Source organism: Anolis sagrei, chromosome 5 (assembly GCF_037176765.1).
Source record: "Anolis sagrei isolate rAnoSag1 chromosome 5, rAnoSag1.mat, whole genome shotgun sequence".
NCBI lineage: Eukaryota > Metazoa > Chordata > Lepidosauria > Squamata > Dactyloidae > Anolis > Anolis sagrei.
In genome coordinates, this window is record NC_090025.1 from 70,844,734 (window position 1) to 70,860,729 (window position 15,996).

Genomic DNA, 15,996 nt, shown 5'->3' on the forward strand with positions numbered 1-15,996 from the left:
CTTATTTTAGGGGCCAGATGGATTTGGCAAACGCTGGCAGTTATGAAGAACACACATTGCAGCACCATTATCAGAGAACTTTGTGAGCTGTTGTTACCAAGGCTAGTGAATTGACAAGTTCAAATTGGCTGCTCATATTGATTTGTAGAAGGAGATGAGACTTACAAATGATATATATTACTGTCAATTGTATTGATAACATGAACCACCCAACAACTAGGTCACTAGTCTTCTAAATTTCAGTTGCTGCTAATGTGAAGTTTTTAGCACTTTCAGTTGAGGATTACTTGAGAAAAACATTAACCCTACACAGTATGGTATTGCTTCTGTGGATTCCAGTCCCATAGTGAAAGGCATTAGCCTATATATTCATGTATGTTTAAGTCTAAAAAGGTTAGTTTAACCCCCCCCCCCCCCCACAAAAGGAATCATTCCACTGTCTGTGCAGAGTGGCAAAAGGTAAGAATATAATCAATCCCAAAAGAATCTAAGACAGGAACTATTTCCCTTTCTCTTCTCTGCAGTACCCCTTCTGGCCGTTTTGAATGCCTGGTTGGTGAAATGGTGGCGGCGACCAGGAGTGGCTGATCCTGAGATGGCATTGGTATTTTCCTCTCTTTGTGGAATGATCCTTGATTTATCTACAGGTCATATCAAAATGAATTTCATTGTCCACATAGCTATACTCTGACAATTGTTATTTATTTATTTACTTTTATTTATATTACGTCTATATCGCCCTGAAGAGGACTCAGGGTGGATCACAGAACACATATACGGGAAAATTTCAATACCAATTATACAATGACAAGAGACAGATAGAGGTATATACGAGGGTTATCCAGAAAGTAAGATTACAAGATTTTTTAAACACACAAAGAATGAATATATTTTAATAAAACTTACATGGGTTGTAGTATAGGTATTACATTCCTAATCACCATACAATTCAATAAATTTTGTCATCCATGGGAAGAGTTTTTGATGCCTGTGTCATAGAAGTTTTTTTAGTCGGCTTGTCATCAGAAAAGTGTTTTCCACCCAGGTGTTCCTTCAAGTTAGTGAACAGATGATAGTCACTGGGTGCGAGATCGGGGCTGTGAGAGGGGTGGCTTAAAATATCCCAACCAAATGAAGTCAACAATTCTTGTGTTGCATGAGCAGTGTGCAGATGTGCATTGTCACGAAGGAGACAGACTCCTGCCATCAGCATCCCATGACGTTTGTTTTGGATGGCTCTCCAAAGTTTCTTCATGGTCTCACAGTATATTCCGTACCGATTTTGTCACATGCTGTCTTGACGTTATGTCCTCTTCATAAACTGAAATGATGTTGCTATGAATCACAGTGGCGTTTATGCTCTTTGCATTTAGGTAGCGTATTACAGAGTGAACTTCACACTTGGAGGGAAATGGAATGAGGACGCTCATCTCTTACATTCACCACAACGCCAGTCACTGATCTCCTGATCGCTGGCACTGCTCATTTGCTTCCATTGGCTTTCTGCTACACAGCAGTGATATCAGTTTCCCGCGGTTCCTATCTATCTACTCATATTTGTTTTCTAACTGCTAGGTTGGTAGAAGCTGGGCTAAGGTCAGGAGCTCACACTGACCTCGGGTTTCAAACTATCAACCTTTTGGTTGGCAAGATTTATAGCAGCTTGATGATTAACCTGCTTTGCTAAAGCCCGGCCCAGTATGGGACATACTGCATAATACATTCTTCATATGGAAGAAGAGGCTTTGGTTTAGGAGGACAATATCAAGACTCAATTTACAAATGACTAATTATGCAATGTTGCTGGTGATTGAATGCAGCTTGGCATCACTTTCATTGACATCACTCAGTGCTATGGAGTCATGATGGTTACATTTACATGGTCTTTAGCTTTCTCTGCCAAATAGTGCTGGTGCCTTCCCAAACTACAACACCCATAATTCTATAGCATTGAGCCATGTCAGTGAAAGTGGTGCCAAATTGCATTCACTTGAGTCTCTATTAGCAGGAGAAAGGTTGGATAAAAATAAAGTAAATTAATGAAATTCACATAGAAAGAACTGGGACAAGTGCTGACCCAAGACATTTTGCTATCTGAAGCAAAGAGCACATGATGCCCTCTTGTCAAGGTAATATAATACAAGGCCAGCTAAGCTGCCTTGGCTCCTAAAACATAGTATTCCACACACACAAAAATCCCTGGAATATAAATACAATTAAAAGAAATGGAATAACTAATAGATTCCTGCCTTTCCATGACACCTCAAACTAGATAACTGAGGTAGCTACTTTACTAATGATATGGTGTCTGGAAAATGTATTTGAATGAGTAAAAATGTTCATACAAGCTTGCCTTAAATCCAGTTGTTAGTTCTAACTAAAGCAGACCTAATGAATCAGCGGAACATGGTAAATCAGCATTTATATGAGTTCCATTGATTTAGCTAGTCTCCTCCAGTTGAGACAAACAATTTGATTTACTCTTAGAAACATTAAAGGAAGTCAAGCTGCAATTTCTTAAATGGTTGGATGTTAAAGCATAAATGAAAATGATGAAAGGAAAGAAACTGTGTTAAATGGTGATACTAAAAGAAGCAATCTAAATCACTTGTTTCACTTTTAAGTGATCAAATCTATTTTACATGGGGCCATACTTAAACATCTTTCTCTTATTTCTATTTTTCCTACATGGGTTTCTGTTGCCATGGTTTCCTTCTCTGTCTTCCAAACTCACCCTTCATTGCAGAAAGCATACAGGAGTACATCAACAATGTAGGTCTATGGATTTTTACTTTTTATTGCCATCGGGATACTTCCCGTAATGGAAAATATTGGGACAAAAATTGACCCATGTGTGTGATGTGGAAAAGCTGCAATAAAATACTGTGATTCTCAGTAGGTTGGCATAAGTGACAATCTGGTAATGTGGGAGGGGGATACTTACTTCAACAGAGATAATTTTAATATGGGTCTATAGAAATACTACAAGTAATTTTTGTTTGCTCTCACTTCATGTGCAAGTGCATTTTCTGGTTCAAGGTGTGGATCGAGGTATTTAGGAGCAAGACATTTTGTTTTCAAAATAAAAAGGCTTGCTCTGTGTAAAGATGCACTAATCCCACCGCTTGTCAACCAAAAATGTAAAGAAGCGTTAATCTCACCGCTTGTCAACAAAAATGAAAAGAAGCAGCGCTAATCTTGCTAGATGCCACTAAAATTCTGTGAGGAACCTTCTTTTCTATATCAATTAAGCTGCCACCAATATGTTTAGAGACGCTGGATTATGTCTCTGTTTATCTTTAGTTGTGTTGTGAGGTGACTTTGGTAGTGTGGAATGCACCAAGCATGAAAGCAATCGAGGAGACAGGTTTGAAATACAAAGAGAACAAGATTTATTGTTAACAGAACGTAATTGTTGCAGTTTTGAGAATTTGAACTTGGCACAAGGCTTGATGTTACAAAATGGCTGGTTTGAGATACATGCTTCTGATGATACAATTCTACAAACTTCTTCTTTAGTGAAGTGCTTATACTACTTCAGAGTTCCCTATTGTGAATATCCACACGGTTTGCCCTATACTCGGAACAAACCACTGATCACCAGTCTTTCCTTACTGGCAATCCTGAAAACCCCCTCTGTTAGATTCCTTTAACCTAAGCAATCTAACAAGGTAACACCTTCAGCTTTCTTGCTGAAGAAATATTCACAAATTCTAGGAACTACTGAATTCTCACAGCTTCACAACAGAGCCCTAACTGGCTATCCTCTTCCCCGGGTCTCTTCCACCGGACTGGAGCTTAACTGCCACTTTCAAACCTTTTACTCCTTTAGCTCCGCCCACCTCCTCTGCTGCCTTGTCTTGTCACCATGGCAACCTATCCCTCACAGCTAGGCCATGGCAATAAATGTAATACATAAATACAGATTCAACACAGTACATTTAACACTCTATAATAAACATTATAAATAACACTTTATAATGAACACATCTCTACACCTTCCTCCCCAGAAATATTATTTTTTTGGACCATTCCCAGTCCCAGAATGGCAAAAAAATAATTCCACATATTATCCAACAATAAATACATATATATCAATTCTGAAAGGAAAACATATTATGGTTAAGTATATTTCAATTACCATACATACAAACCTTTAACCTATGAAATTCTAGTATCATCTATGGATGTGGTATCAAAGTCTCACATTTTTATACTTATACATATATTCGTAAATATCTATTGCCTATTGTAAAACATATATACCTACCACACTTTATTATAATGGGATTATATCTTATATCTATGGTATGAAACATATACAGTTCATCACTGTAATAACATCATACACTTCACAAATCTGCAATTAAAACAGGTTAACCATTTTTAAAATATTACACTACATTACACATCTATTACCTTTTTACATTAACACTTTTATTACGCAATGTGTTATTTGATCTGGCCCTTGTAGAGAATAAGGTTTTTGTTTTTTTCTTTTACTCAATTCCAATTCTCCTTTCCCTGATACCCATTCTCAAATTATAACAGGCCAATACACTTCCCCCAGTACCACATTCTTCTTCTTTCTCCTCTCCGCTACTGGAGTTATCCTCTTTCCATCTGGTCTTCCAATTATCAGGAACAGTTCTGTTTTCATCGAGTTTCAAGGCTTGAACAACAGCTTGCTTCCATGAAGCATCAGGTTGTAGTGAATAATCTGGAATTCCTCGAGCATCTTTTCTTGGCACTGAAGAGAATTCACTGTCCTTGGAAGAACGAACACGAATACTGTCCTTCTTTATGGCAAACTCATCACTGCTATCTGGACAAACTTTCAAAGCTAGAAATTGCAGCTTTTTCTTTTTATCACCACCAATATAGTCTGTGTATATTAGTTCTCTTGTCAGTCTATCAGCTTGGTTTTTATTCTCTCTTTCTTCTTTGTTCAAGGATAAAGGAGATTTCTCTTCCGACACCTGGCCAAATCTTCTTTTTCTGTTCACCCTCTCTTCAGATGTAGACACACCGACATGTTCAGAGTTAGCAAGGAAGAGTTGATCTAAAGTTTTACTCTCAACAAAATGTCTCTCTTTTTCACCATCACCTGTCATAGGGTACAATCTTGTATTTATCATTTTGTTGATGCCAGCTCTTTGATAAGTTTCACATAAACTCTTATCCTCAGCTATAGTTCCATTCTTTAGAACTTCTTTTGTTTGATCATCTGGAACTTTTACAGTGGATGAATCATGTCCAGAAGTCATCTTAATTTCAATTAGCCCTTCAGGTGTATGGATCTTTGTTTCACAGAAGACCCCTGGATATTCTGGACTCGCATCAGCTTCTACTGTCACGTCCAGAGTTTGTTTTCCTTTAGCTTTCCCTTTAGATTTTATTTTATTGTCTTTGTCAAAAAGTTCGGCTGAGGTAATTTCTTTATGTGGAGCTGAAGGGAATACATCTTTTAAGGTCAAGGATTCCTCTTTCTCCTCAGAATTTATCACTTGCCTTTCCAGACCTATTGTTTCCATACTCTCTTCACTGGCTCTCAAATAATCAGCCACTGGAATCGGCTCTGCTGCAGGGCTTGTTCCTCGTTTGCATGGTCTCTCCTGGCTGTACACTTCTGACTTTATATTTGGAACACCATCTCCAGCAATAAATCTATAGGGTTGTTCTTCTGCTCTTTGTTCCTGTTGAATTTCCTCAACTCCTCCTGTCTTCTTAACAACCTTAGCAACTGTAGCACTGGCTTCTGGGCTCTCATCCCCCTCTTGTCGGATGGCAAAACACAGGGCTTTCTGTTCAGGGCTTTTGTTGATACATTTTTTCTCCCCACACGCCATCTTACAGTATTTAATCTCCTCAGCCAAATCATTTCCAATTAAACATTGGTATGGTATGTCAGGACTGACTGCAAAATCCCACACACCCTTCCATCCTTCATATTGTATTGGCAAAGTCACGACCGCTGTCGGAAACGCAGGACCTAAGCCTTTTAATCTTACTTCAGAGGTTGGCTGCTGAAATCTCTGAGGTATTATTTCGGGATGCACTATGCATATTTCGGAACCTGTATCTCGGAGTCCTTTCCTGTCTTTGTGATCAATAGAAATGGTTTCTAAATAGTCCTTAGATGGGCTGCCTGACAGGATGAACAAACATTGTTTCTCTCCAGGCTCTGAGCTTGAACTCTCCTTTGAAACAGTATCTGCTTCTGCCCTTGGAGTTTCTTTCATTTTATTCACAAAGAGGGTTGTTTTCTCCTTCTTTAACAGGGGACATTGATATTTTAAATGATTCCATTCTCCACATTGAAAGCACCGTCGTTTTACCTCAGGAGCAGTTGGTCTTATTACACTCTGCCTCCTATAGGTGGTGTCTTCTAAGTCAGCACCCTTTTCTTGCTGTGGGCGCTTTTGTTGTGAATAAAATGGCTGCCTGTTTGTTCTTTTGTCCCCTGGCAGATCTTCCCTTTTAAATCCTTCTTTCAAGGTTGTTATTTGATCTGCCATACCCGCTGCCTCTACAATCGTGGATGGCTTGCGATCTTGAATCACCCAACGAATTTCATAAGGAACTAATTGGAAAAATTGTTCCAATTTCAAAAGTTCCCTCAGCTGTTGATAATCTTCTACCTCAGACGTCTTTATCCAACTATCGAACAGTTGAGACAATCTAGAGGCCACCTGAGCAAAACTTTGTGTTTTATCTTTCTTCAGCGTCCTGAACTTAAATCTATAATATTCAGGAGTCAATCTATATTCCTGTTGAACCTGTTTCTTAAACAGATCATAGTCTCTACAAGACTCCTCCGGCATCTGTCCATAAATCTGTAAAAGCTTCTCACTTATCTGAGGCCTTAGGTATATCATCCATTTTTCCTTAGCCACTCCAAAATCACGACAACATCTTTCAAAAGATATTAGGAATTTCTCTGGACAATCCTCCTTGGTATATTTTGGGAATTTCTTCATCAAATCTGGGGTATCCACTCCAGATCTCCCTTCCTGGACAACACTGGATGTTTGTGCCAAAGCCAACCTTTGTTTTTCTAGCTCAAACTCCAGTCTCTTCGGGGGCGTGGGTTCGAATCCCACCGCTGCCACCAAAAATGTAAAGATGCACTAATCCCACCGCTTGTCAACCAAAAATGTAAAGAAGCGTTAATCTCACCGCTTGTCAACAAAAATGAAAAGAAGCAGCGCTAATCTTGCTAGATGCCACTAAAATTCTGTGAGGAACCTTCTTTTCTATATCAATTAAGCTGCCACCAATATGTTTAGAGACGCTGGATTATGTCTCTGTTTATCTTTAGTTGTGTTGTGAGGTGACTTTGGTAGTGTGGAATGCACCAAGCATGAAAGCAATCGAGGAGACAGGTTTGAAATACAAAGAGAACAAGATTTATTGTTAACAGAACGTAATTGTTGCAGTTTTGAGAATTTGAACTTGGCACAAGGCTTGATGTTACAAAATGGCTGGTTTGAGATACATGCTTCTGATGATACAATTCTACAAACTTCTTCTTTAGTGAAGTGCTTATACTACTTCAGAGTTCCCTATTGTGAATATCCACACGGTTTGCCCTATACTCGGAACAAACCACTGATCACCAGTCTTTCCTTACTGGCAATCCTGAAAACCCCCTCTGTTAGATTCCTTTAACCTAAGCAATCTAACAAGGTAACACCTTCAGCTTTCTTGCTGAAGAAATATTCACAAATTCTAGGAACTACTGAATTCTCACAGCTTCACAACAGAGCCCTAACTGGCTATCCTCTTCCCCGGGTCTCTTCCACCGGACTGGAGCTTAACTGCCACTTTCAAACCTTTTACTCCTTTAGCTCCGCCCACCTCCTCTGCTGCCTTGTCTTGTCACCATGGCAACCTATCCCTCACAGCTAGGCCATGGCAATAAATGTAATACATAAATACAGATTCAACACAGTACATTTAACACTCTATAATAAACATTATAAATAACACTTTATAATGAACACATCTCTACACTCTGGAACAGAACATTTTAATATCTTGTGATAAACTAGAATTCATATTGGGGTCAGTAATTACAATGTAAAGTTTTTAGCCTAGAGCTTGAGTTGCACAGCTCTTTGGTTGCCTTTTGGATTTGTGTTTATACATGCTGGTTGCATCTGTTACTGCCTTATCCTATCTAAGAATTGTTTCATTTTTTGTTCAGTGTTTTCTTATTTTGCAATAACATCAAAATATTTTTAATAAAACTTTTTTCCGGTCCCACTAACAGTCATTTTGAGAAGCAAGCAAAACACCCAGAAGGCTATAATGAAACACAAGTGTCTCTGCTTTGAAATTCAGCAATATAAAATCCTCAAGATGTAATCTTCTTCGGCTAGGCAGTCTTGGTACATTTATGGTTCTTAGTTCTCCTGATTTTTATTCACTGTGTATTGACAGAATGAAGGATCTTTCAGAGATGGTCTGCTGATTGTAGAAGTCAAGGTAATAGAGGGAAAACACATCAAGTCGATGCATCTCCAACTACCGATCTCCTTCAATATTAGAAGCTGCATTGTTTATAGCATTTCCAAGCCCCTGAAGTGTTCTTCACATTTTATCTGTCACAACAGAGGAGATATCTCTGTCGCTTCTACTGAATTTCCATCCTTAGGGTGCAAATGAAGCAGGCAGTTGTCACCTAGTATAACATTCTCCCAAGAAAAAGTGACTGGGTTGGGATAGAAATGAGGACCACCAGAAATACAGTTTTTATGGTCAATTGCTTGTAGTGTCTTGACATTATGCAGCGTCATATCTGTCTAGTGTTATATATTTAAATATATTGGATATTACAGCTGAGATCCGGTTTGGTTCTGCCAGAACTGTACCTACATTGCTGGAGGCTGGCATGCAAACTCATCAGATGGGCAAAACTGCTACTTGTATGACACATTGGAGCTCCCGGTGGTGCAGTGGGTTAAAGCGCTGTGCTGCTGAGCTTGTTGACTGAAAGGTCACAGGTTCAAATTCAGGGAGCGTCATGAGCTTCTGCTGTCAGCCTCAGCTTCTGCCAACCTAGCAGTTCAAAAACATGCAAATGTGAGTAGAAAAATAGGTACCGCCCCGGTGGGAAGGTAACGGTGCTCCATGCAGTCATGCTGTCCACATGATCTTGGAGGTGTCTACGGACAACGGTGGCTCTTTGGCTTAGAAATGGAAGTGAACAACACACCCCAGAGTCAGACACGACTGAACTTAATGTCAGGGGAAAACCTTTACCTTTACTTATGACACTTCCGCTTCACTTGAGGCATGGAGCCTGCTGGTTTCCATCACACTATGTTAATCTACTTCCGGTGGGGCTCCATGTCTCAACTGAAGTGGAATTGTTGCAGGAGGCAGTGGCAGCAACACAGGAGGCTTCCCAAGTGCCATAGGAAACCACAGGGGAAAGCCGAGTGGTGACACTTCCTTCAATGAGATGAGGTGAGGGGGAAGGCGGGCAATGAATGGTATGGGGCAACAGTTTTCCTCTGCTGGGCCTTGCTGGATTAGCCACAATGCATGGTGAATCCCAGCCTTAATCTGATGAGATCCATAGTAATATGGAGGGGGGGGGGGAAGGAAAAAGTCAGCAAGATGAGAAGGTTACTAGTTGTTACCATGGAAAGGAAAAGGTTACTGGCTCTGTGCAACCTGTTTCCCAAATGCCCCCTTGGGCTTGGAGATAGTGTGTGGAGTAAAGTGTTGAGAAACCTCTTAGCAGAACAATGAAATGTTTCTGACTGCTAAATGCCAAAAAACAGAAATGCTATTTTTTCTAAACGTGGAACCATATAAGGCATGAACTTAATCCTTATTTCTTTCCTTCTGCTCAGGTTCAGGAATTGAAGGGAAGAGAGGGGGAGCTGTATCACTGGAAATGCAGCACTTCTTTATTTATGTAGATAACACACAAAGCCCTTGGGAAGCTGTACGCTAAGTTTATGTCTTTGTGGAAAGCTTGGTTGGGGAAAGGCACAATTTCTAGTAGTGTGTTCTCTGTGTGTATTTAACCCCACCCCAACTGCTATTTCTCTTCCCATGTCTTTCTCCACAAACGTGTTTCTGTTTTCCACTCACTGCTTGGGAAAAATGCTTAGGTGGAGACAGGAAATTAGAGGAAAAGTGAGATAGATGCAGAACTTTTCCTGTCTCTGCATTTTGCCTTATATACAGTGGTTTTTAGCTGTTCATAGGGGGTGTTTTGATTAGGAGTATAACATGGGAGAGGTGGAAGATGTCTGATCCTGTTAGACACTCCAACTATTACCATCTAAATGATAAGATGTGGAAGCTTGATGTACTATATTGTCAATAGTTTATTTATTTCCCATACTTGTACCTTGCCCTTTTCACCCCAAAGGGGACTCAGGGCAGCCTCACAACCAGCAGCAATTTGATGCTCAACAACAAATTCCAAAAACCAGCAATAAAACAAATTGTTAAAACAGCAATTAAAATCATGCAAGTTAGTTCACGCAACATTCCTAGGCACAAACTCCTTCTCAATGTATATGTCTACCATAAGTCAGTATTATTTATTTATTTATTTATTTATTTATCACATCAGAAGTGAACCAAGGGTACAGTTGTAATATATTTTAAAAGCACAAAGTTTTAAAACTTGGCATTATATTAAATGTCCTTTGACCAGTAGCTGGCCACTTGGACTGCCTCTGGAGTTGCTATAAGGAGGTCCTCCGTTGTGCATGTGGCAGGATTCAGACTGCATTGTAATAGGTGGTTTGTGGTTTGCTCTTCTCCACACTCACCTGTCATGGACTCTACTTGGTGGTCCCATTTCTTAAGGTTGGCTCTGCATCTTGTGATGCCAGAGCACAGTCTGTTCAGTGCCTCCCAAGTCGCCCAGTCTTTTGTGTGTCCAATGAGGAGTCTCTCATTCGATATCAGCCATGGCTTGAGGTTCTTGGTTTCAGCCTGCCACTTTTGGACTCTCGCTTTCTGAGAGTATCTCTGTAGACCTTAGAAAACTATTTCTTGATTTAAGGCATTGGCTTGCTGGTTGATATCCAAACAGAGGATGGACCGGAGATGTCATTGCCTTGGTCCTTTCATTATTGGCTGCTACTTCTTGGCGGGTGTCAGGTGGAGCAATACTGGCTAAACAGTATAATTTTTCCAGTGGTGTAGGACATAGATATCCTGTGATAATGCGGCATGTCTCAAGTCATTGATAAAAGCAAATAGATAACCTACTGTGAAAAGTGCTATTAACACACATTCACATTTATTCTGAACTTCTGCAAATAAAATAAATAAAGGTTGGTTCAAACAATAGGATCAACTTCCTGCATTGGGATGTGATAGACTTTCCTATTTTGGAGCTTTTGCACAGAGGTTGGTTAGCCATCTTTTGGCACTGCTGTGGTTGTATATTCCTACATGACAGAGATTGGAGTGAATGGTTCTCGTGGTCCCTCCCAACTCTATGCGTGTGTGATCTTAAATAGCACGGTTGCTGTGTGCCTTCAAGGTCACCATAAGCTGATTTAAGAAGATCTTAAAGGGACCCTATTATGAAGGTTTCTTGACAGAATTTGTTCAGAAGGGTTTTAAAACAAAGATTTTGCAGTGGTTTGGCTTTTCATCCCCCCCCCCCTTGCAAGATTGTAGCACTGCAAAGCTATTATATAATGGTATATAGATAAGATTTCTCAAAATTATTGAGACACAAAATTTTGTATGCTGAACTGTTATGGTTATTATTGCTAGAGATGCTAAATGGTAGCCATTTAATGCATGAGATGGTGATGGAAACTAACAATAATCCTATGCCTATTTATTTCCCTATGATGAAGTGTGAACTAAATTAGTATCACCATTAAAAATACATAATAAGTTTCAGCCATTAGAAATGAGAACAACAGATGGCTTATTACTTAAAATCCTGTTTTACAAATGAAACTTTGTATTAAAAGGCACTAATTGCAATCCTTTAACATTATTTTGTGGTAGGAAAAAATTGTGTTAAAGTTGCAATCTTGTTAACTGTATCTGCAAAGATGAATATGATTAAAAAGTGAAAGGTATGCAGAAACTGTTGTCTTCTTCCTAGCACAAAGTGAAAGATAATAGGAGATTATAAAGTAACTAGTTATCATTCGAGGTAGAAAAACCAGCCCATTTCTTTGTTGAGTGTGACATTTCTCTTGTGCACAATCCGGATGCTAGAGATCTGTCAGCTTCCCACATTCTTGCTTTCAAAGCTGATAAAAACAACTACTTAACCCCATGCTGTTGGTGGGGTTCTGTTATGCAAAGTCTTCCAGGCCAGCCACTGTTGTGCTATTTCTTGTGCTGCCAAGAGGATTATCTAACACTTAAAAACAACTTTTTGGTGGATATAGAGAATGGGGTGGGGAAAATGATCTGTTGGGGAATTGCTGTGTCTCACAAGCAAAGTAATGAATATTTGTAAACAAAATATGAGTAACAACAGTCCCATTTCCTGCACCCTCCCCACTTATATCACATTAGCATTCTAAAGCAGAGGCATCCAGCTTGCTATTGTGGGGCCTCCTCCTGAAGAATTATGGAAAATGTAGTTTAGGGTAGGACTTTTGGAATCCTCAGTTAGAGAGGTCCCCAGCTTCCCTAAACTACATTTCCCAGAATTCTGCAGGAGGCAATGGCATGATAGCAAAGTAGGAGCACCCACTTACAGTATGACACAGTAAATCTACAGTATGTCTGTAATAGAAAGACTGGATGGAAAATACATCCTTCCTTCCTTTACATCAAAGTCTTCCTGAGTGGCTCCTTTCCTTTGCAAGTTTTCTGTTCTACCCTGCCCTAAACTGCATTTGTAACATGATCCCTACAAAGTAATTGGTAGACTCGGAGGTCATCATTTACGGCTGTATCAGTTAGAACAACCTGGAACTTTAAAACTCTTTAGAACACTAATGTGATATTGCCTTTAGACATAGATTTACAGTGTGTCACCACTATCCATAAGGAATAAGTTCCAGGACTTTGCATGAATACCTGAAACTACAGACAGTACTGAACACTATTGAAATGATGGACTTTGCATCAAGAATACCATAGAGTTATTTTAGAGGACCTAGAAAATGCCTAGAGATTACATATGTTATTGGATGTGGAAAATTACTGAAATCAGGAGTACTGGTTCCATTGATACGGAGGGTGTATTGTACTTACAAATTCTAAAGGTTTGATAACATCTTATTCTTTGGTTAGACCACACCTGGAATATTGTGTCCAATTCTGGGCACCACAATTCAAGAGAGATATTGACAAGCTGGAATGTGTCCAGAGGAAGGCGACTAAAATGATCAAGGGTCTGGAGAACAAGCCCTATGAGGAGCAGCTTAAGGAGCTGGGCATGTTTAGCCTGAAGAAGAGAAGGCTGAGAGGAGATATGATAGCCGTGTATAAGTATGTGAGAGGAAGCCACAGGGAGGAGGGAGCAAGCTTGTTTTCTGCTTCCTTGGAGACTAGGACGCGGAACAATGGCTTCAAACTACAAGAGAGGAAATTCGATCTGAACATGAGGAAGAACTTCCTGACTGTGAGAGCTGTTCAGCAGTGGAACTCTCTGCTTCGTAGAGGCTCCTTCTTTGGAAGCTTTTAAACAGAGGTTGGATGGCCATCTGTCAGGGGTGATTTCAATGCAACATTCCTGCTTCTTGGCAGGGGGTTGGATGGCCCATGAGGTCTCTTCCAACTCTTTGATTCTTTGATTCTATGATTCTATGAAAGGGATGGAGGAAGAGGGAGAGAGAGAATATGTAGACTACAAAATGAAGGATGAAGAAACTCAGTCTAACTAATGCAATAAGGGAGTGTGTGGCCAAGACTGCTGGAAATGACTTGAAGACATGCTATGCCCATATTCTTATAAAGACATGGTAAGCAAACTAGTCACTACCAAATATAGACATACTACATTTGCTACTGTAACATTTGAATATTTAATTTCACACTTTCAGCTAGCATGACTGCTTCTCTGTTTTTACTGATATCCTCTCTCTATATGTCCTCTCTCTATAAAAGAAGTGTGAGTTTTCTTATTGTAATTCATGCAATTATGAAGTTAGTTGCTATTTTGCCTCTCTTTGTTTCAAGAAAGTGGAGAATAGTGTTTAGCTTGCCTTGTCTGTTGTATCTTCATTGTTGCTTTTTCATCTTGCACATGTTGGTGGAGGTCACTCTGAAATCAGAAATGGGCCTACTCATATAGGCTCTCATGCAGAATCCTGCAATCCATGAGAAACCCTAACTTGAAAAAGTTACTTTAAGGTTCACAGTTCCCAATATTCTCCCCAGCTGGAAGATTTTGGGCCACAATGCAAATAAATATTTGTTCCAAGATGTATGGAGAAGCTATACAAATAAAACAGATTCACTGACATATATATTTAGCTCCAAAGGAACATATAGGACAAGGAGCAATTGGGTTGGGCTCACTTTTCTCCTGAGAGTTGTTCAAGTGCATGTGCAGGCTACACGGACTGAAAAGACCTTTGCATCTTTGTTTTCTAAAAAGGTGTAGAGACTGCACTATTGGCCATGTCATTAGACAGAATAAAGCAGATTTCGGGTGTCATCAAAGGGCAGTATGTAGTTAAGTATTTCATTGATACTTACTTCCAGAAATGGGGAGGTGTGCTGTAGAGTTTTTTTCTGATGTGATAAAACAACTTTATAAGCTGTGGTCACTGTGGATTATAATATAGGTGATGGTCTAGTAGAGCGGACTTCCAGTTGAAGACAAGAAATTGTCATGGATCAGTCCTGCCAGCTTATATCTGCATGAATGTTCTGGTTCAGGTGTATATGATAGGAAAATGATGCCCTCACTGTCTGCAAAACAAATAAATCTGAGAGTGATTCTTCCACTTCCACATTCTAAATGTTTGTGTAAATACATACATGTATGTATATACATATACTTATCCAAAACACAGTAACTGATCCTAAAAGAGTGGGGAGGCCCATGCAAGATTTTCCCTGCTCCAGAATGTAGATTGCAGTACTCTGCTTTCTTTTGCTGAAGCAGCAAGGGGCATGCTATGCAACATCTTGTCTCTTGGATTGTCTGTTGGCATAGGGATGAGCTGCACTCATCCAGTCTTGTAGTCTTTTCATAAAAAGAACTGTACTCATTTTTCTTTGTTAATTTCCATATGCTTCCCTTGTGTTCAGATACTGTATGGGCTCCATCTGCTGAGTAATTGAACACCTGAAAGTTCTTGTTACTTGGTAATTAAAGATTTTTTGTACTTCAATCAATGAGTTGTCTGGCACTGAAAGAATGTACATTCAAATTCTATTGAGCTGAAGTTTCAAGTAGATGTCCTGCTATTGATATAGTGTTCAATTGTGCTGATATGGATGGCTGATTTCTTGCCACTTAATTATTTTTTTTCTCTGTGTCCTAAAAGATGATTTGTTAGCTGACAGTTAAAACAGGCAAACAATGACTACTCATGACATGAAATGAGATATTGTTTCGTGAGTGAATTGAGTTTCTAAAATGCAAACAAGATTATTATGTTTTGTAGAAACTTGGGCTGCATTAATATGAGAAGGCAACACGATGGAGATATTCTTGGCTAACCTGTTAACACTTTTCTAGCTGGAGCGAGCTATATATAAAAGAGACACCAGCCATTTTTACACCAACGTTTCAAGTGCTTTGAAAGAATTCTGAAAAAAAAAGTAAGGACTTCATCACATGAATGTTTTCCTCCCTTTTCTTTCTGTTTTAGCATGCTGACAAAATAGAGCCCCACGGAGGCCATCCCATGACACATGGCTACTTCTGGTGGCCACCTGTGGGAATCTGTCTTGCCAGAGAGAAAATTACATATTCAGAAGTTGGTTGTTATCTGACTCCTGATTCAAGAAAGTGAGGGGAAGTGGGGGAAAGCTGGAAGAAGATGGGGAAAAGACATGGGATGGCTGGACAGCCAAAAA